Genomic DNA, 21778 nt, shown 5'->3' on the forward strand with positions numbered 1-21778 from the left:
ACAAGACAGGTGATAGTGCATATTGAGAATCCATTGATTTGTGCAAGATAACACTAGTAATTGATTTGGAGGGTAGATTATGAAATTCACTGAAAAGGTCCAGTTCACAAAGAACATAAGTTACCAAAAATGATATAAGCTTTTTCTCTAATGCACCGATTGGGACGGCTTTCAATGCAAACATAACACTCTCAATCAGATCCATATTCTTCTTTCCCAGACATCTTATAGCTAGCCATGTGATCTCCAACTACTGGCAAAAGATAAAAGAGAACCTATTTGAAAGTGTGAGTTTTGAATTTAAAGAGAAACTTTACTGAAAACAGAGTTCCAGTTATCCAGAACTCAATTAACCAGCAGTCTCAACCAACCAGCACAAATCGTAATGAAGGTCTGTTTGTGGGCTCTGCTGTGCTTAATCATCCTGGAATGATGTTCCGGTCCCCTGCCGCAGCTCAGTTTCGTTTTACACGTACTGGTTAGTCGATTTATGCTGCACGCATCCTCGCATCGCCAGGAGCGTACTACGCAGGACGTGAAGGAGCAGTATACATCGACTGACCAGTCAGTGTAAAACTAAACAGCCACAGAGGGGAACCAGAGCATCGTTCCAGGATGGCGCGGGCACAGGACTTCTGCTGGAAGCTGGTAGAAGCCACAGGTAAGTGAAACTCATTTTTGTCCAATCAATTTAGGTTCACTTTAAAGGACAACTATCAAAGTTAACTAAAATTCTAAATGTCACATATATTTCCAGTAATTACTAGCAAATAGCAATACAAAGGCTTTTTTTCCAGCACATCCAGCATACAGAAACAATCTTCACTGGCTGTAATACTGTGACAGGAATCTGTTTCGAATGATAGAAAGCAGAAACATAGCTTCAAATGTGTGTAAATAATCATCAGCTGAAGCTCTGTGTTCCTGTCTGTGTGTCTCTCTGCCACGCAGTGTAAAGTAAACCGTTTACAGCCAGGTTACAGTTCAGCTCTGCCTCACCAAAACAGCTGGTAAACAAAGCTATTTTTTCACACGGGCTGTGTTGAGAGACCTCTGCAAAGCATTTTAGTGTTGTTGGCTAAAAGCTCTATAAGTATGTGGGATTTACAGAAAAGTTTCTTTAATTTTGTTGTTCTTTAAATACTGAGTTACACGGCTCCCCCAAGATTAATATACTTTCAATTACTATACATGGCATGTATATAGAGTGGGGTATAGTAGTGTATTAGCTAGGCCTATTTTAACACTGAGTCTAAAGTAACCAGAAAACACACTGAAAGGGAACCTGAGATGGGGCCACAACAAAAAAATATACATACCTGCGGCTTCCCCCAGCCCCCTCTGGCATGATAGCTCCCACGCCGTCCTCTTCTAACTTCCCGTTCGCCTGCAACTAGATCCTTAAAAATACTCCAGTCAGGGCCAATCGGCACAGATGCAGTCTGGACAGGTGCGCACCCCTGTTTTTGCTCCCATCAGCAGGAGCATTCTGCGCCGGCCGGACCAAGCATATGCAGTTGGCTCCGGGCCGGAGGACTTTCCGGGGCCAGTTGCGGGTGAACGGGGAGTAAAGATAAAGGCAGTGTGGGAGCGATCTGCCGGAGGGGCTCGGAGGAAGCCCCATGTATGTATATTTTTTGTTGTGGCTATATCTCAGGTTCCCTTGAACCGGCATCTGCCGATCCCCATCCGTGCCAGATAACCAAGAATCTACTGTAAAAACTAATGAATAAAATCACTTTTTTTTCACAATACTTTAGAAAGTAGTACGTCAATGATTGCCCACTGTAAAATATTTCCTCACCCTGATTTACATCTTGAAATGTATCACGGGTCTTTACTGCTGGAAGGTGTATCACTGCAGAATGTTCGCTGTGTGTTCCGAAGTGAACAGAAACACCTGGCCTTCCAGAATGCACTTCGAGGCATCACAGCCTAGGCCAAGTCTTCACAGGGAGGGCAGAGTTACATACCAATATACAACAATATATAGCTGTAGGAAGTGTTTCTGATGCTGCAACCAGGAAAATTAACATAAAATTGGGTATCCTGAATAATGTATTACATTCTGCATATATGTCGTTGCCGTGCCTCTTTAAGGGTTTGATTCACAAAACAGTGTTAACTGATAGCACGACCGTGCTATGCAGTTAACACGCGAGGTGAAGTGCGTGCATCCTTACGCGTGCAAAGTCTTACGCCCGCGTGCTAACGTTTGCGCACCATAACACGGACATTTGCGTGGGCGTAAGACTTTGCATGCGTAAAGATGTGCTCACGTCACCTCGCGTGTTAACTGCATAGCACAGTCGTGCTATCAGTTAACACTGTTTTGTGAATCAAGCCCTTATGGCCCATACTCACGAGGGACTTTTGTCGCCTCAACACGCGGCGCGCGCGTGTTGCGGCGACAGGTCGCCCGTGAGTATGGGCCGTCGCACGCCCGCGCGCCCCCGAACTGTCGCCCGTCGCTATGTCGCCATGCGATTGAAACTTTCAATCGCATGGCGACAGTCGCCGCTGCCCCCCCGCCGCAACTGTCGCTAGTCCGCGTGAGTACGCGGACTAGCGACAGCAACCTCCATGAAGGTACATGGAGCTTCCGGCGGGGGGAGGAGGAACGTCAGCGACAGCTTCCGCCTTGCCGCTGGTCCCTCTTCCGCATGTGTACGCGGAGGGACCTGGCGAGAAGCTGTCGCCGGCCTGTCGCCCACACGCTCACGTGTGCTGGCGACAGGCGAGTTTTGCAGCCCGTGAGTACGGGCCTTTAAAGAGGCACGGCAACGACATATATGCAGAATGTAATACATTATTCAGGATACCCAATTTTATGTTAATTTTCCTGGTTGCAGCATCAGAAACATTTCCTACAGCTATATATTGTTGTATATTGGTATGTAACTCTGCCCTCCCTAAGTTGCATACTTAGTTAAACGGCTGACGGATACGAGTTATGCGTTTTTGCCTGGAATTTGCTTTATTTTGCTTTCTCTCTGTTTTTTTCCCCCTTAATTTTTTAAAATGTTTGAAGTTTCTTGCGAGTCGTCCAGAGGAAGTGTTGCCCTGCATCTCAATTCCTCAGCGTGTGAAAATGACAGTTGGTTCCCCTGACTTTCTGGTCTCTTCTAAACTCTTTTTCTCTTTCTGTATAATCTTCATTTAGCATCAGTTGTTCAGAGAGAGATGCAGAGAGCAATTTCAAATTCCAGATTTTAGAAAATGACATGTACCACATAAACCATAAAATAACAGGTTGCCACAGCTCTTACTGTTCTAGGGAAGTTTTTCTTCAGAGAGAGAAAGAGAAGAGCAGAGAAAAGACATATAATCAGTCACACTGTTTCTTTTCAAACCAAGGCTTCACACCAAAACCATCAAAAACATGATGAAAAAAACTGACAAGAAATGACATCATAGTACCATCTTTTGTGTCCACTTTTAAATCTATTCAATGGTACTGTGCAGGAAATTGATACAAAATTGCATCTGCAACTGACACTGAAATAGGATGTAGTGGTAAGAGTACCACTGAAAAGCACTAGATGTGCAGTCAGTAAGGATAACTGATGATAAAACAGGCTAAGAAACGGACCAAAAAAAGTATTCATGGATCAGAAAAGATTATGGTTAAGACATTGGTCCTGATGCACAATTATCTTACCTTCTTGGGGTTGATTCCTGAAATAACGGTAATATTACTGTGTACGGCCAGCGCAGCAATATTACTGTTACTTCCATGCATAAGTACCGTGAGATACACTAGTAGCATGACTCGGGGTACCCTAGTAGCGCGACTGCTACTACTGTAACACGTACTGCAGTTTATTGTAAGCCTAATTTATCAAAACTATTCAAATAGCTCACATATTAGCCGTTGTATTATGGCTAAGAAGCGCTTTTGATCTGTTGTGAGTGTTCTTGCTCTGCTAATGTAGCACACAGAGCTCTCCATATTGTTGCATATATTAAAGGACCACTATTGTGAAAAATGTAAAATGTGTGTAAACATATACACATAAGAAGTATTTTTCTTCCAGAGTAAAATGAACCATAAATTACTTTTATCCTATGTTTCTGTCACTTACAGTAGGTAATAGAAATCTGACAGAACTGACAGGTTTTGGACTAGTCCATCTCTTCATGGGGGATTCTCAGCATGGCTTTTATTCCTTATTAAGACATTCTCTGAAAAGGATTTATACAATGATGCAGGCCAGCCTCCCTGCTTGCTGCACACTATTTTGGCAGTTGGACTGAGCAACTGCTATTTACAAAGTGCTTTTGAAAATAAACAAAACCCTGAGAATCCCCCATGAGGAGATGGGCTAGTCGAAAACCTGTTGGTTCTGTCAGACTTCTACTACATACTAGAAGTGACAGCAACATAGGAGAAAAGTAAATTATGGCTCATTTTACTCTAGATGAAAAGTAAAGTACTTTTTATTTGTACGTGTTTACATGTATGTTAAATTTTACAATTATTGTGATAGTGGTCTTTTACGTTTCTGAGAGAACAGAAAACAACAACACTATGTCACCCCACCCCCAGGAATTCTACAAATCCTGCTCTTCAGTGGTAAGAGCTGGCAAAGAGGAATTGTATGGGTTCCCTGTGGCTCTACTCACCCAGGGCAGGTTCTAGACCTTTTGCTGCCTGAAGAAAACTTGTGAGGATGGGCGAGTAAATGGGAGCTGATAGGTGTACGGCTGAGTGTGGATGTGTAGGTGGGTGTGTGGCTGGGGCACAAACATTCTTTACTCAGTCATACATGCACAGCAGGGAAACCAGAGGGCAGAACTGCACAAGGAGATGAAGCGGGGCTAGCAAAGGACAGTGCATATATAAATAAGGGCCCTGCCAGTACACACAGACTCACAACAGGCAAGCTCTGTGCTCCCTGAGTCCAGCAGAAGCTGCAGAGAAGAGGGAGAGACTTATAAAGATCAGCTGAGTGTAAAGCTTATGCTGCCCAGAATCACGTGATTCAGCCTGCTTCTTGGTGGGACCGGCCCTGTACTCACCAACATCTAAAGCCTCATCTACACGATACGATTCTTTGTACGAATTGATTACGATTCTATTTACGATACGATTAAATCCAACATGTCCGATTGGGATTCGATTCATTCCAGCTCGATTTGCCATTGTTTTGCAATGGCAAATCGAATTGCATTGAATCGAATTCTGATCGAACATGTCAGATTTAGTCGTATCGTAAATAGAATCGTAATCGAATCATACAAAGAATCGTATCGTGTAGATGGGGCTTATAGCTTTAGGCAGTGGGAGGAGGGGTGCCTAGCAAGGAGAGCAGCACATTCTACCTCTTCTCGCAAAGCACTGTATCCATTACCTAAAGAGTAACTGTCAGGCTGCAGAAGCTAATTTAAACCTCTATTCTCCTGTGTTAAACAGTTTAGAAGGAAGCCATAAAGCCATTAGTGAAGATAAAAATCTCAGTTACCTTTGATGTGTGCTTATCAGAAAGGCTGTTATAGACCCATAAGGACGCAAGCCGCATACTAAACTGCAAAGCATTCTGGGGCCCTCCCCTCGGCTGCTAATGAGACGTTACAGCAGCTTGTAATTAGTCCAGCGCTTAGCACTGATAAATCTCCGGGCAGAGTACACTGCAGGAGTCAGCTATTGTTCCTAGCCACATGGCTCATTAATATTCACTGCACACTGTGTTGTTCAAGTAGGAGCTTATCTGTGATCAGGAAGCAGGCAGGACATGACGACACATTTGACAGAAAAACATGGAGCCTGCCATGAGCTGTCAGGAGCATCTATCTCTGCATATACTATATACAAATTCTGTGAAATCCAAACGTGGACAGTGAAATGCATATGTAATGTAAGTACAGCCAATCTTTAGCTACTGATATATGTGTTTATTTTCTCTGAGACCTTATACCTAACAGCTCCTCTTAAGCATGGTTAGAGCAAACTTAGAGTTGATATAGACACAAGATTATAACATTTAAATTTGTAACTAACTAAAAGTCTCTGGGGTTCATTTTTTGGAACCTCCATCTTGAACTGGTGCATTATTAGAATCAGGTGTCCTTTGTATTGATTGTGGTCTGTCTACTATCCTGTAGTCAGACCACTGACTTTTCATTGCAGACTGGTCTGGGTTGACTACAGTCTTCTGACTCACTTGAAGGTTTTCTGGAGGGGGGTCCAGCCTCTTATTTTTTTTGCGGCTGACTCACCTGTGATTGTTCAAGCAAGATAAAAGAGGGCAGTCAACATGGAGAGCAGCCTGGCTCCCGAAGACTTCGAAATACCCTTTCGATGGGGGTTTGAAACGGGGGGGCGCACAGGATAGAGGGCACCGAGAGAGGAGACGGAAGGCTCTATACGACCCAGAGCCTTCCCTCTCCTTAGGTAAGTATTTCCTTCATTTTTTTTTAAATGCGGTTCCCATTCACTTTAAGTGAGTCAGAAGACTGTAGTCAACACAGACAAGTCTACAATGAAAAGGACAGGAGGCAGATGCAATCATCATGGAAGTTACTAGGCTGCAAGATCAAGATAGGGGTCCTGGAGAAGAATCCTGAAGATTTCTAGCAAGAGACTAATAATAAATATCACCAATCGCAGAGGTTTGTTGACGCCTATCACACCATAATATCTTGCCCCTATTGCCAGAAGGTGTATGAAGGGCTGCTCAGTGATACAAGGAGAAGACCAGGATGGTGGAGAAATTAAGCAGCAGTTCAACCTTCTTAAAAATCAATACTCCTTACCGAACTCTATGTATTTTCGATATCTCTACGCCATGCCTATCAGACGCAATTTGGCTCTCAAAGGCTGTATAGAAGAGCTCTTGAGCCAATCTGGTCAGTCTGGCCTCATTTCTCTCATCTATAATCCCCTTATCAATGCTAATAAGTCTGCCATCCATAACCGTATTTGCTGTGGAAGAAAGCTATCACAGATCTGACTGAGAGGGAATGGAGAGAGGCTGTCTCGTTCTTTATACACACCCCAATGGCTGCTTGTCATAAATTATCCATCTGCACTTAAATATCTTTAGCAGACTTATCTCACCCCCTATAAACTCTCCAAAATCAGTTCAGCTAACCAGGATAGATGCTGGAAATGTGGTGGTTCTAATGCTAGATTGATTTTTTTTTTTCATATCTTTTGGACATGCCCTGAAATACGGATCTATTGGGAAGAAGTGCTTGGCCTTCTCATTGAACTTGTAGAAGCCTCTGTTCCTTCCACCTCTAGAAGTATGTTGCTCAACATCTTTGGTACTAACTGACTTTCTGAACGAAAGCTGTTTTTGGCTAGGTTATTCTTATTTTATGCAAGAAGGCCCTGAAATGGAAAAGTGCAAATGCATTGGACTTAGCAGACCTCATTCAATTGGTTCATATTGACCTACCAATATATAAAAATATATACGAAAATAGGGGATCTAAAAAGAAATTTTACAAAATCTAGACCCACTGGTTATAAAAATTCAAAACTGATATGTGATTGTAAACTGTTTTTTTTATCTGATCTACATTATATACTCCATACTTCTATGTATCTCTCTCTTAAAGAGACTCTGAAGTTTTCTAAAAATGTGGTTTTTACTTTAAAAACCTCTTTAACCTAATTTCCCCTCCTAAAACACTGCATATCCGCAGCTGACAAGGCCGTAAATCACCCCAAATTACCTGGGGGACATCGCGGGGCTCCTTCCGCATAGAGGCAGAGCTTTCAGCTGAAGCTCTGCCTCTACAAGCATCTATCAGCGCGGATCGCCGCCTCTCACCCGCCCCTCTCAGTCTTCCTTCACTGATAGGGGTGTGGGAGAGGCAGAGATACGCGCGGACTGACGCGCATGGAGGCAGAGCTGCGGCTGAAAGCTCTGCCTCCTGGGGCAGCAAAATCCACGACCAAAAAAGTTGTGGATTTGGGGGGGGGGGGGGGGGAAGGTGCTGCTGACGGCTTAGGGGGTATTTAGTTAGAGTTCAGCCGCAGGGATGCAGTGTTTTAGGTTAGGAGAGGCAATTAAGTTAAAGAGGTTTTTAAAGTGAAAACCTTGTTTTTAGGAGACTTCAGAGTCTCTTTAAGCATTGCTGTTCAAGATACTAGTGGACATAGGAAAAGAGACCTATGGACGTAAAGATTTTTTTTTGGGGGGGGGGGGGGGGGGGAGGGGGGAGTCTTCTTTTTTTGTTCATGTTGTTGCTGTTTTGTTTTGTTTTTCTGTGCAAAAAAACAGTAAAAATATTTTCCAGAAAAAAATAAAACATTTTATTTATCTTATACTTCTTTAAAGTGTCTCAGAGTTGAGCGACGCAAAAGACTTTATACTCACCCAGAGCTTCCTCCAGCTCAATAAGCACATGTGAGTCCCTCGCTGTCCTCCCGTGGTCTGCCGTTCATCCGCAATCAGCCCCAGTAATTGGTTCAGTCGGGATCAGTCTGGGCTACTGCACATGCACATTAGCCCAGACTGACGCGACTGAGCCAATTTACTGGGGCTGATTGCGGATGAACGGCAGACCACGAGAGGACGGCGAGGGACTCACACGTGCTTATTGAGCTGGAGGAAGCTCCGGGTGAGTATAAAGTCTTTTGCGTCGCTCAGCTCTGGTTTCCTTTAAAAAAAGGACAGGCCTGTCCGAACATATGAAGAAGGAAGAGGCAGATCTCCATGTCATACAATATATGTGTTTATAAATGTGCCAGTAGAAGGGTGCAGTACATTAAATGTGACACTACCGAGGTTCCCTTAAAGTTTTACAGCAAAGGGAAGCCCTGTGCTGCACTGCCAAAAGGGGGCCATGCTGATAACATCAAGATATAATTATGGTGCAGCACAGGCATCAGGACTAATCAAGAGCTCAATGCATTTTGTGAAACAATTTCATAAACCTATTCAAAGATGGCCTATCTCTTTTATCACTGAATCACTTCATGTTGTGTAATCCTTTGCGATATATAGGTATGCTTGTGTCCACAAGAACTCATGAATATGATTAGAATTAAAGAAATCATTAAGGTGAGAACTCCTGGTGAAGAATGTGATCAGTTTGACCAGCTCACAGATTTGCAAGTCTCTGATTCGCTGTCATTACTTCCTGCTTTAGCATATGATCCCGACCAATAAATCAGAGCCTTAAAAATCTGTCAGTCCATCATACTGATCACGTGCTTCTTGCTAAGTTCTCACAGATACAAAAGTCACTAGTGGAATATGTGGAGATAGAAAGACCTCTCCCTAGCAATTTCACATCAGATTCTACAAAAAAAGTGATGCTGGCTAGTAGAAGCGCATTCACTGCACCGTTGATTGTTTTAACATACTGGGCTTTTCAAATTGGGTTTTTTAACATCCTATTACGCCTTTAACCACTTGAGGACCCACCCTTTACCCCCCCTTAAGGACCAGCGCTGTTTTAGCTGATCTGTGCTGGGTGGGCTCTGCAGCCCCCAGCACAGATCAGCATGCAGGCAGAGCGACCAGATCGCCCCCCTTTTTTCCCCACTAGGGGAATGATGTGCTGGGGGGGGGGTCTGATCGCTCCTGCCTGCCGGGTGTTGCGGGGGGGGGGGCACCTCAAAGCCCTCCTCCGCGGCGAAATCCTCCCCCTCCCTCTCCTACTTGGCCCCCCCTGGAGATCCGGGCTGCACAGGACGCTATCCGTCCTGTGCAGCCAGTGACAGGCTGTCTCCTGTCACATGGCGGCGATCCCCGGCCGCTGATTGGCTGGGGATCGCCGATCTGCCTTACGGCGCTGCTGCGCAGCAGCGCCGTACAATGTAAACAAAGCGGATTATTTCCGCTCGTGTTTACATTTAGCCTGCGAGCCGCCTTCGGCGGCCCGCAGGCTATTCACGGAGCCCCCCGCCGTGAATTGACAGGAAGCAGCCGCTCGCACGAGCGGCTGCTTCCTGATTAATCAGCCTGCAGCTGGCGACGCAATACTGCGTCGCTGGTCCTGCAGCTGCCACTTTGCCGACACACGGTATAAGCGTGCGGTCGGCAAGTGGTTAAAAAAATTACCTTTAAAAATGTATTAGATATAACAGAAGTGGAAATTTCGCATTACGATTCCTGTAAAAGTTTTTCCCACAATTTGCAGACAAGCCAGTTTTAGCTTTGGTAGTATTTTGACTTGTCTCTTGGTGCTAACAGCACTATGGTGCTAAGTCAAATGTATGCAATAACAACCTGTAATATACAGTATAGCATAATATAATCTGGAAGATGCCATTAATATCAGCCTAGCACACATCATGGCTCATCTGGACAATTCAAATACCTACGCCAGGATCTTGCTCCTGGACTTCAGTTCCGCTTTTAACACCATCTGCCCGAACATTCTGCATGACAACCTGACACGTCTCGGTGTCGACCTCACTCTCTGCACATGGATCAAGGACTTCCTCACCAACAGGACGCAACTAGTGAGAATCGGCGGCTGCACCTCTAGTGTCAGAACCACCAACACGGGAGCCCCACAAGGTTGTGTGCTGTCCCCAATTCTCTTCTCCCTGTACACAAACAGCTGCACCTCATCCGCCGACTCCGTCAAGGTCATCAAGTTTGCAGATGATACCACCATCCTAGGTCTCATTGGAGAAAATGGGGAGTTCGCTTATCGCAGCAAGATTGAGCGGATCCACAGGTGGTGCACGGACAACAAACTAGTACTAAACGCAGCAAAAACTGTGGAACTGATTGTAGACTACAGAAGGAATGCCCCTTCTCCCTGTCCGGTCTCCATAAATGGCACTGAGGTCACCAGAGTACACAGCGCTCGGTTCCTTGGCACCACCATCACTGAGAAATTAAGGTGGGATGAAAACACCTCCGCAGCTCAAAAGAAAGCCCAACAGAGACTGTTCTTCCTGAGGCAGCTGAGGAAGTTTGGAATGCCGCGGGAGCTAATGACTAGCTTTTACACGGCCACCATTGAGTCAGTCCTCTGCTCCTCCATCATTGCCTGGTACTCAGGGGCAAATGAAAAAGACAAGCATAAACTTCAGAGAGTAATCAGCGCTGCTGAGAGGATCATAGGGTCACCTCTGCCCGCCCTTGACCTCCTCCATACATCTAGAATGAGGTCCAGGGCCAACAGGATTATCAATGACCCATCCAACCTGGCAGTCGCTTCTTCGACCCCCTGCCCTCAGGCCGCCGCTACAGGACCATCCCCACCAAAACCACCAGGCACAGAAACACCTTCTTCCCCCAGGCAGTCCTCCTACTCAACGAATGAGAGCATGCCTGTAGGCCACACTACTCCACATAGTACACATCATATCATGGGTTTCCCGCACGATGGGGCTGCTATCCGCACTATGTGCTTGGTTATTGCTGTTATTGTTGATGTTTTGTTATTGTTAATATTGTTGTAGTTATACTGTCACTGTGATACTGTTGCATGCTATGTAACCACTATCTGCACTATGTCGACGATGTCAACTTGCACTACCAACCTTGTCTGCCATGTGTCCACAAATAATTCCGGGTGTGGCACCCTGTGTCGCACTTGGCAAATAAAGATGATTCTGATTCTGATGATTCTGATTCTGATCTATTTATATGAGCAAAGTAAATATGCCCTTTTCCCTGCATTTGCCAACAGATGCATCTTGCAATGATTCTAATCAATGCTATGCATAGTAAAATATGTGGTGAAATGACAGCTAATCTTTGGCTTCCCCAGAGAAGGTCTTCATTATAAACATCAAAAATATTACAAAACCATGATGTGAAAAAAACAAACTCAAATGTTTGGCAAGATTTTTGAATTGTTGACAAGTTATCTATGGTGAGTCAAGGATGAAGGATGGGAAAAACCTTCATTTGCAGTTTTACAAATAGACTCTCATATGCTCCATCTCCGTTCTTCTTGGCAGTTTTCTAGTATTGCCTCTCAGCGCACCATAGGACTGGCCAAATAGCAGCTGCTATGATGAACAGCACTGAGAAGCAGCTGAACACTAGGACACCTCGGGAACTTGTCTGCACAGCAGTGCATGCTTGCAGAATTACTTGTCCACAATCATCAGCTGCATGGGAAGGGAGGGAATTTATATACATGCCAGCTGTACTACTACAATTACACACCCTTGTCTTACATGATAGAAGACTTTGCCTCGGATATGTGAATTTGTATTCCATATATACTTTACCATCTGGGTAATTTTCTCAGATTTCAATAATATACTATAAACACAAGTACCATAGCTCCCCACTGTCCCTCTTTCAGAGAGACAGTCCCTCTTTGGAAACCAAATCCCTCTGTCACTCTTTCTCCCTCATTTGTCCCTCTTTCAGGACTGGTGTACAGATCTGTGTAAATGTATGTATTTTTTGTACTGAAAAATGTGTTTAATGGGCTCCAAACTTTATTCCCATCCTTTAAATTGATATATTTCTTGATTTCAAATGTTAATATGAAGAAAAGCAAGTGATGATAAAGAGTATAAGTATATCAAGCCCAAGTACCCCCTGGTACCATCAGAAGTACCCCCTGGGGTACGCGTACCACACGTTGAGAACCTAGGCTCTATAACACTCAATACCCATTTTAAGAGTCCACTGTCCTGTGTGATTCTGCTGCCCCGAACATAAAATTCTAAGCTTATTTAGGGTTTAAATGCATCAGCTCCTCATGCGATTAGCACTACTTTTAGGATTTGTATAAAAGTCAGAGGATGTTTTAGGTTACACTCATATGAAAATACTGAACAATTTAAGGGGTTTACAAACCTTCAAGCACCATTATATGCAGAAAACAAAGGCAGCCAAACATCTTTTCTTTTTCCATTTACAGTTACAAAAAATGGTTGCAATGGTGTATTACTCTTTGCATACTGTTGTTTAGCATATTAAATAAGCCTTAGAGCTGGGACTCGCTATAGGCACTTAGCAGAATTGCAAAGCTCTTGTGATTTGCTAAATCGTGGAAGTACCGTGATTTCTAGGAGCGAGTGCGAATTGGCAACTGTAGCCACTGATGTGATTGCTCCGGGATCGCTTTGGGTCCACCCACATAGGGATCCTGAAGGGTTCCAGCCCATAAAGAAAAAATGAAGCGCCCTGAAAATAAGTTACTCACCTATGGAGAGGGAAGGCACTGGATCCAATAAGGCTTTACCAGTCCCCTCTTCATGTCCTCTGCACCACACGTTGAGAACCTAGGATCTATTTAACACAAAATTGTATGGTGTGTACCTAGCATTAGACTGTTGTTACTATGTGATGGAAATTACTGGGTTTTCTGACCCTTGTGATGTTTCATATGTGACATGTACAAGTCAAATGATATAGAACACAACGATCTAAAGCTTAGTTCTTATTCAGGTGTAAGCTATATGGATTATTTCATACAGACAATAATATTGTGCACCTTCACAATAATATTGCAAACTGTCCTATTTATATATATAGACTTAAGTGAATAAAGTATGCACTGCCTTACTAACCCTCATGAGTCAAACACGCTTGCCTCCTTATGTGAATGGGAGCTACAGAAGGTGGACTGGATAGTGGTTTAGCTCTGCAAACGTTGCATTCTGCTGCTTTCACAACTGCTGAGCATTAACAGAAATTAAGACGGACATTTATTTGCCGGCTCTTGAAATGTTTAAACTGAGATTTTAAATATTTAATAAGGAGCGAAGCTGCCGCAGAGAGAAAGAGAGAGAGTCATGCTGGGAGGAAGGAGGGGACAGCACTGTACAGAACAGGGAGGCTGCGCATTCTGTTTTAACCCGTTAGAGAGGCACCTTAACTATTACTGCTATTAATTTAGAAAGACATATAGGGTAATGCTTTCAAAGAAATCTGCTACCACTGTTACTTACTTATAGGGTGTCTTATATTACTACTACTACCTTTTATTCTATCCTGTAAATGTTATGTGGGAGGGTTGAACACCTGGATGTGACAAGTATAATGCTGGTACAGCCCCGCACATGTGCCCATGTGATATTATGATACAAAGTATCACTGCATAGTTTGGACTCCATCATTGCTGAGATATGGGGACGTAGTGATTCTCTGGGTCAGGGAAAGATGGAGAGAATTATCTTCATCTTAAATACTCTCATTTACCTTGTTTTATAAGACTCACTATGATGACATGACTTATCAAATGATTCAAGGTGTATGCAAAAATGCAAAGAGTTCCGTACCTCTGCGTCACTAGTTACCTTCCAGTCCTTCGCCCCTATACAATTAACTTTTTCTCCTAAGATTTCTTGAAGTTGATATTTTAACACCTTATCAATGCAATTCCTTTTAAGCCACCAGCAAGCAAGAAAATACTCAGATTAATTTTGTCCATACCCTTTTACCTAATTTTTAGTACTTTTTCAAATGCAGAGTGTTGAAAAGTTGTTTAAAAAAAAAAAAGTTGAAAAATTATCTCCTAGCAGGAAATATAGGAGCAAAAGTGAATTGCACATGGGCCCTTGTGTCTTGGAAAGAGCACTGTAGTTTAACCTCCCTGACGTTCAGTTTCTGCTGATTTACTGTGAAAAAAGTGATCCAATTCATTTTCAAAACCCTTTTCTCTGTAACTTACCAAAATGTGTCAAGGAAGGGTGTAGTATACATTTTGAGTAAAAAAAAAGCTTGAAACGCAAAACCAGATCAAAACTAAAATTTCAAAATGACTCCCCAAAATCTGATCTGACGGCTGCCCATACACCCAGGCTGATTCCTGGTCAATTTCAGCATGGAATCTCTTCAGAAACGTCTGTGTCCACTGCCTCACCGCTGCCCCCCTAGTATATAAATGTACCCCCTCGTGTGTGTATATTTATACATTATATGTCCTGTGTCACGCACCGTGCAGTGCTCATCTGTCTTCAGAATTCCCTGCAGGTTATTGCATTGAATTCAATACAATACAAAAAAAGGTGAACTTCTATGTCGGGCCCCCTATAATTAGTTAACCTATACTGGGTCACTTATAGCTAGCTAACCTTTTCTGGGAGCACAGTGTGCTCTACAAAACTTCCTGAGCGGCATGCCCGATACTGTGCCGGGCATAACGCTTTCAGCTTAGTTTTCTTGCCCAATACAGTGACTGCCCAGGAGGCTAATGTATAAAGTGAATTAAGGCTAAACATCTGTCTTGGTTCAGAAATATGTCTTCCCTTTATTATGTGCGACAGAGTTCAGTCTTACTGTTATTATGTTCACCTCCAATTACCTGCAGAGAATTCCTTGTTGATTTAACCACTTAACATCTCAGTCGTTTTCAGCTTATGCATCCGAGCAATGTTCACCTCCCATTCATTAGCCTATAACTTTATCACTACTTATCACAATGAACTGATCTATATCTTGTTTTTTCCGCCACCAATTAGGCTTTCTTTGGGGGGTACATTTTGCTAAGAGCCACTTTACTGTAAATGCATTTTAACAGGAAGAATAAGAAAAAAAATGAAAAAATTCATTATTTGTCAGTTTTCGGCCATTATAGTTTTAAAATAATACATGCCTCCATAATTAAAACCCACGTATTGTTATTGCCCATTTGTCACGGTTATTTCACCATTTAAATTATGTCCCTATCACAATGTATCGCAACAATATTTTATTTGGAAATAAAAGAGCATTTTTTCCGTTTTGCATACATCACTATTTACAACCTTATAAAAAAAAAATAGAGAGAAATATTTCATCTTTACATAGATATTTAAAAAGTTTAGACCCTTAGGTAAATATTTATGTTTTTTTTTTTTTATAGTAATGTTTTTTTAGTTTTTTTTTTATTAAACATTTTATGTGGGCATTTTTGGGAGGGTGGGATATAAAAGTGTTTTATTTGGGGAAATATTGGTGTATTGTAATGTTTTTGGGAATTTACTTGTAGTTTTACTTTTTGGCCACAAGATGGCAATCTCGATTTTTTTTACATGACGTCACTCTAAGCGTACAATGTACGCTTAGAGGGACACAGCTTCAGAAAGAGCGAAGCTTCCGAGAGAAGCTGTCGCTTTTTCAGCGGGGGAGAGGAATCAATGATCGGGCTCCATAGCCCGATAAATTGATTCCGTGGCTACCGACTCTGCGGCCGGGAGTGCGCGTGCACGCGCGCGATCGGCCGTGGGAGCGCGCCTGTCCTCCTTGACGTTTTTATACGTCAAGGAGGACAAAGTGGTTAAATTCCGATCTACCTGATTGAGTGTTAAGGGGCCCATACACTTACCGATTTTCCCGCCGATATACAGCCGATTTGATCACTGTGATCGAATCGGTTGTGAAATCGTTGCGCAAACGCTGACCGAATGATCGATTTCCGTCAGAAATCGATCGTTCCCGTCGTTCCTGTCCATGCGGAAGATTTCGCTCGATCGCCAGCGGGTCGGGAGTGCGTTGGTAGCGGCGTTCAAATGCCAGACGACCGACGCTAGCGGCAATACATTACCTGATCCGGCCGTGAATCAATGGTGAATCGATTTCATGCTGATTTGCAGTGAAGGCAGCAATACGATCCCTCTCTGATCAGAGAGGGATCTATCTGTTAGTCGATCTGATGGCAAATCGACCAGTGTATGGCCACCCTTAGAACTAATCACATTCAAACCGCGTTGTTGATTCCTGCACATCCCCATTAGTACATCACCTCTACATAACTGATCCTGGCAGACACTGTAGCTTGTAAAATCACTGTACTGGTTAAACCAATTTCTATTATTAAGAAAACAAACAATAAAGATATGTCTAAGATCATAAAATCACTTATATGCAAAGTGGGATTTCATTTAGCCATCTAGACAAATGACTGTATTGTTGTTGAAGGAGGCTGGGATAGACAGGTCTGATTCTAGAGGACAGCAGAGTGTTTGTGCAGCTACTTTTGCTCTGTGCATTTGTAAAATAATGACAAATAACAGGAACTGCATAACAGAGGTACAAATCCCCCAACTCCTCCGATCAGCCCAATCTCCGACGGCTGCCTTGGGGGAAGAATTTGACTTATACCTCCCTTTTGTGCTGGTATCATTTACCCCCAAGAGACACCTCGCACACCCCCATCTTGCTTACTAGGCATTACTGCGCTCTCCTGTAAGTCTGCACATTCCTCCTGCGCTGTTATCGTTCTACTAGCCCCACTGCACGGCTAAACTGATCCCGAGGAATAGATCTGGGTTTAATAGGTGTATTGTGTATAGCACCGCAAATTACAACCAAAGGTAATTCACATGTTGTTTGCTGTGTTGCAAGCATTGATTTCAAAGTGCATATTAATAATATATCCTAATAAATACATCTTTAATTTTAGTAATATTACCTTTCAATGAGCTAAACACTAAAACTGTGAATCACTGTGGCTCATTAGGACTAATTCTAAATTATATATATAATATATATGTACATACATATAATATATATATATATATATATATATATATATATATATATATATATATATATATATATATATGCGCATATAATCCTCCAAGCAGTCTGTAAAACAAGTTAAAAGAGAGCAACCCAGAAGATTTCCATAAAAGAATCAGACCCCAAACAGTTAATGCCAAAGAACAATGAATGGAGGGTTAGCGCATCATGCTACCAACTCAAAATTTCTATTTTTTTTTATATATATATTTTCCCTTAACCAGCATTTCTAAATGTAGAAAGCTCTGAGTGCAGTCATGTGATCTGCAGATTATACAGCGGTGCCTATTCTGAACGGATCTGAGAAGTCATACTAGCTTACAGCACATAGGAGGGCAGCTTAACTCACTGGGGAGTGAGACAATTTTATTTATAACCGGGAAGGCTCATCTATAAAATACAGCATACGAATGTCTCTATTGCACGTCATTACTACAGAAACTGACTTCCAAAGGTTCTGTTTTTTAAAACTGAGGCTGGCATTACCTTAGTGCAGACAGAAGCCACCACCAGAAATGAATTGTTAAATCTTTCAGGAAGAAACAATTCCTTTCTTATTTTTTACACATTTCTTTATTATGCAAACCACAGCCAAGGAGCTTCAAAGGTGAATGAAGTCTGGTCTGTCCCTATGGTAGGAAACTAAGGACCTCAGCAAGCTATCTCAAAGTGTGGCAAGTTATTATGGTCCACATTAGTCGTTATCACTGTGTGTGTTACAGATTTCTGTGTACATACATTTTGGAATGGCTAGGGTTAATACTTGTGTTTATTTTGGCCACACCCCTTCAGCACCTGCCCTTGTTTATGTGAGGATGCTGCAGGATGAGCACAGTTCCATTTGTGTGTGAGCATCTGTAACAAGGCAAAGTGGCCTGGCTGTTACCCTTTAGGGCTTTTATTTTCTAAAAGGGATCCTGAGGTGATAAGGATATTGAGGCTGACATATTTATTTCCTTTTTTTTGCAGCTGCATGCAAGTTATCTCCTTGTAGATAACTCAAGGTAGGAGTGCCACAGCTGGCTAAACTCACCCTGCCTCCCCACCCACTAAATGCAGAGTAGCATATGGAGTGCTTTGATATTTACCTAATCTGGATGCAGGATTGAGTCTCCTCCTCCACCATGGATCTGCACTGTATGCTGACCTCATCCTTCAGGTCCTGATCACATGATATCACATTGATTGGGACCTGAAGGAGGATGTCCGCATACAGCGCCACTCCGTGGTTGAAGAGTAGACCTGATCCTACACCTGAATCAGATAAATATCAAAGTGCTCCCGGCGCTTCTCTGCATTTGTGGGCTGGCAGGTTGGGGGAAGCAGGAAGGTACGTGACGCAACAGCTAGGCAAAAACAATAATTAAGGGGTGGAGAAAATGTTAAACAACGTAGGTTGCCTGGCTGTCCTCCTGATCCTGTATGTCTAATACTTTCATGTCATGCTACAATGCTGTTTTTTGTGATTAGGGTTAGGAGTTAGTGATTCTTTTTGATTGCCAAGGCTTTTTTTGTGATTTGATTTATTGCTGGTGACATGGTGATATGACATATAATCGCCTAGATCCAACTGGTTGCCTGACTAAAGTTGAAGAGAAATCGAGAGCCAAATATGGTGTAGTATGTCAAAATTGATTGGATAAATGAAACAGTGAGATGGTAATACTCACAAACACGGGTTACCACCTAGGTAACCACTCATTAGGCAGGTGAGGAGATTAGACCTGTCCTCACTCAGGATTAAGAAGTCGCTCTCTGTAGATAGGAAGAAAGGGGGTAGATCACCCCTCCATCTGGGGTGGACTCAAATATATTGGTACGTGAACAGAGGCGCCAGAAGGATAAAAGTACATAAAAATTTTAAAAAATTGCTGGGAGGAAGTGGTGGACTCGCCTCCGTTAAAGCAGACACCAAGGACTGTAAATATATAGATATATATTGAGGCGCTACACCTGCTATTGCTGAAATTCTGTCTTGTCCCCATTTTTATTGCCTGATGAAGCGAGCTGGGCCTGTGAAACGCGTTGCACTGTTTTGGGGTACTAATTAATAAATGTGACTACTATTCAGACAGTCTTTCGTGTCTGCTTTATGGAGGTAAGTCCACCACTTCCTCCCAGCAAATTTTAAAGTTTTTATCCACTTTTATCCTGCTGGCGCCTCTGTTCTCCTACTGCTATACTGTGTCCACCCCTGGTGGAGGGGTGATCTACCCCCTTTCGCATCTACAGAGAGCGACTTCTTATCCCTGAGTGAGGACAGGTCTAATCTCCTCACCTGCCTTTACAGTGGTTGCCTGTGTGGTAACCCATGTTTGTGAGTATAATTTTCTCACGATAACCTTTACTTCATTTATGCTTAACATACTACACTATATTGGGCTCTCGGTTTCTCTACACTTTATCATCATTTATATCCTCCACACTTTTCAATTCGTGACCAACTTGAGTCCAGGAAAATACTGAATCTTCTGTGGATGTTGGTTTAATCTTTCTGCTCAACTTTTTTCTGAGATTTTTGTTGGTTTGTATGAAGAGGGAAAGAGGAATTTAGTTCCAAAGGAGGCACTGCCCCTCCACAAAAGGGACAATTGGGTGCTATGACATGGTGTTGCACCCTGAAAAACTGGGATTTGTGAAAAGTTCCACACCTCTGTGTGCTCCCCTTTAAATGTGCAAAGGGGTGTCTGCATCCACCTGCGTCTGTGTGTGCCGCCACTGTACCCTGTGATGACGACATTGCACATGCACAGTACAGCAACCTAACGCCCGTTAATAAATGGGCGTAATGCCTTGGTCCCTCATAACCAATGTTGGCTGCCTAACTGTCATGCTGAGCTTTTGGCTTTGGTTGCTAGTCACACACCAGCAATAAGTATGCAGCCAGTGGAGTCAGACTAAAGTGAGAGCATCTGCTCTGAACGCTTAATTTCGGCCAGTCACTTCAAGTAATAGAAGCAGAGCATCAGCACAGAAGTCAGAGAACTGGCATTAATACTGGAGAATGAAGATGGCAGCCTCTGTATTTCTCTCACTTCAGGCTCCCTTTAAAGTGAATTTTCACTATCACTACATGTTTGGCAAATGGCATCCCAGTATTTTAGCCTTTAGTACCACCCAACAGTACTACTCCATTGATGGTTCATCTTACAGTAAATATCCAATCATGTTCAGTCTTTTTCATTTATAACTTATAAAATTAGAAAGATAGCAAAAAGTCTATAAATGTTGCAAGTCAGCTTTCTAAAGTGTTTTGTTCTTTGCAAGGGAAAAACAAAATAAAGTTCAGGCTGTTAACAGCTTATTGACAGCAACACATACAAATTAGTAGCAGCTTGATTGTAGCTAAGGACATAGCAAAGTACTTAAAACAAGCAAGCATGGCTCCGAAATGTCAGCTAATCAGCACCAGCTGTTTAGAGAAACAAAAGGTTACTTTTACGTGGTTCCTTTGTTTAATAACTGCAAGAACTGTGGAGGAAAGTGGCTTATTTACTCATGCAAATGAATACAAAGCATGATAAAGGTAACTTCGCAATTTACAGTCACTGTCCTGCTCTTCTTTCTACTAAAGGTACAACGGTAGCCAGTCTGCCTACCAAGCTGTCCTTGGGTTACAATTCTCATATTCGAAGGGCGGTTTACACTGAGCCGGTGAGCATCTTTCAGGACGCACGCCAGCACTTGCAGTGATGCGAGTGCGCATCCAAATCCCTGTAGCATGCTGTCTCGAATCACTGACAGCAGAATAGACCGCGTTTCCCCATTCAAATTGCTTGCGTGGAAATATTGCGGATTCCGCCACAGTGGAAAGCCCTAAGAGTCTGTATTAAAGAGTAACTGTCAGGCTGCAAAAGCTAATTTAAACCTCTATTCTCCTGTGTTAAACAGTTTAGAAGGAAGTCAAAAAGGCACTACTGAAGTTAAAAATCTCTCTTACTTTGATTTTTGCTGAATAGCAAGCCTCTTTATTCCCAAGCTCCTAAGGAGGCCGGCAGGCCGCATAACAGATACTGCAAAGCATGCTGGGGCTGCTTCTTCTCCCTACTGCACTCCCTTGGTCCTCCCCTTCATTTCCCTATCCCGCCCTAAGGCTGCTTTCACAGTGAGAAGTTACAGGCTCATGTTACAGCAGCTGGTATCTTGCAGCCCAGCTCACAGCACTGAAAAATCAATGTGCTGTTCACAGGGCACATGTTCCATTAGGCTACTTTCCCACCAAGACGTTGCGTTTTAGGGGACGTTATGGTCGCATAATGTGCCCCTAACACAACGCATGGTGGTGTTGAAGTTAGATGTCAGATTGATCTGCGTTATGCAGCTCTCAAAGCAGCCGCTCCAGGTTAGTGATAGGAAGTCCGGATCTTTTTAAGGATTCGGATCATTTG

General features: G+C 43.0%; 1 protein-coding gene across 5 annotated transcripts in view; it reads right to left on the reverse strand.

The window, feature by feature from the left end:
- The window catches only part of KCNQ4 (potassium voltage-gated channel subfamily Q member 4), a 274488-nt gene that overhangs the window by 146453 nt on the left and 106257 nt on the right, over positions 1–21778 (reverse strand). The window lies entirely within an intron of this gene.

Source organism: Hyperolius riggenbachi, chromosome 2 (genome assembly GCF_040937935.1).
Source record: "Hyperolius riggenbachi isolate aHypRig1 chromosome 2, aHypRig1.pri, whole genome shotgun sequence".
In the NCBI taxonomy this organism is placed as follows: Eukaryota; Metazoa; Chordata; class Amphibia; order Anura; family Hyperoliidae; genus Hyperolius; species Hyperolius riggenbachi.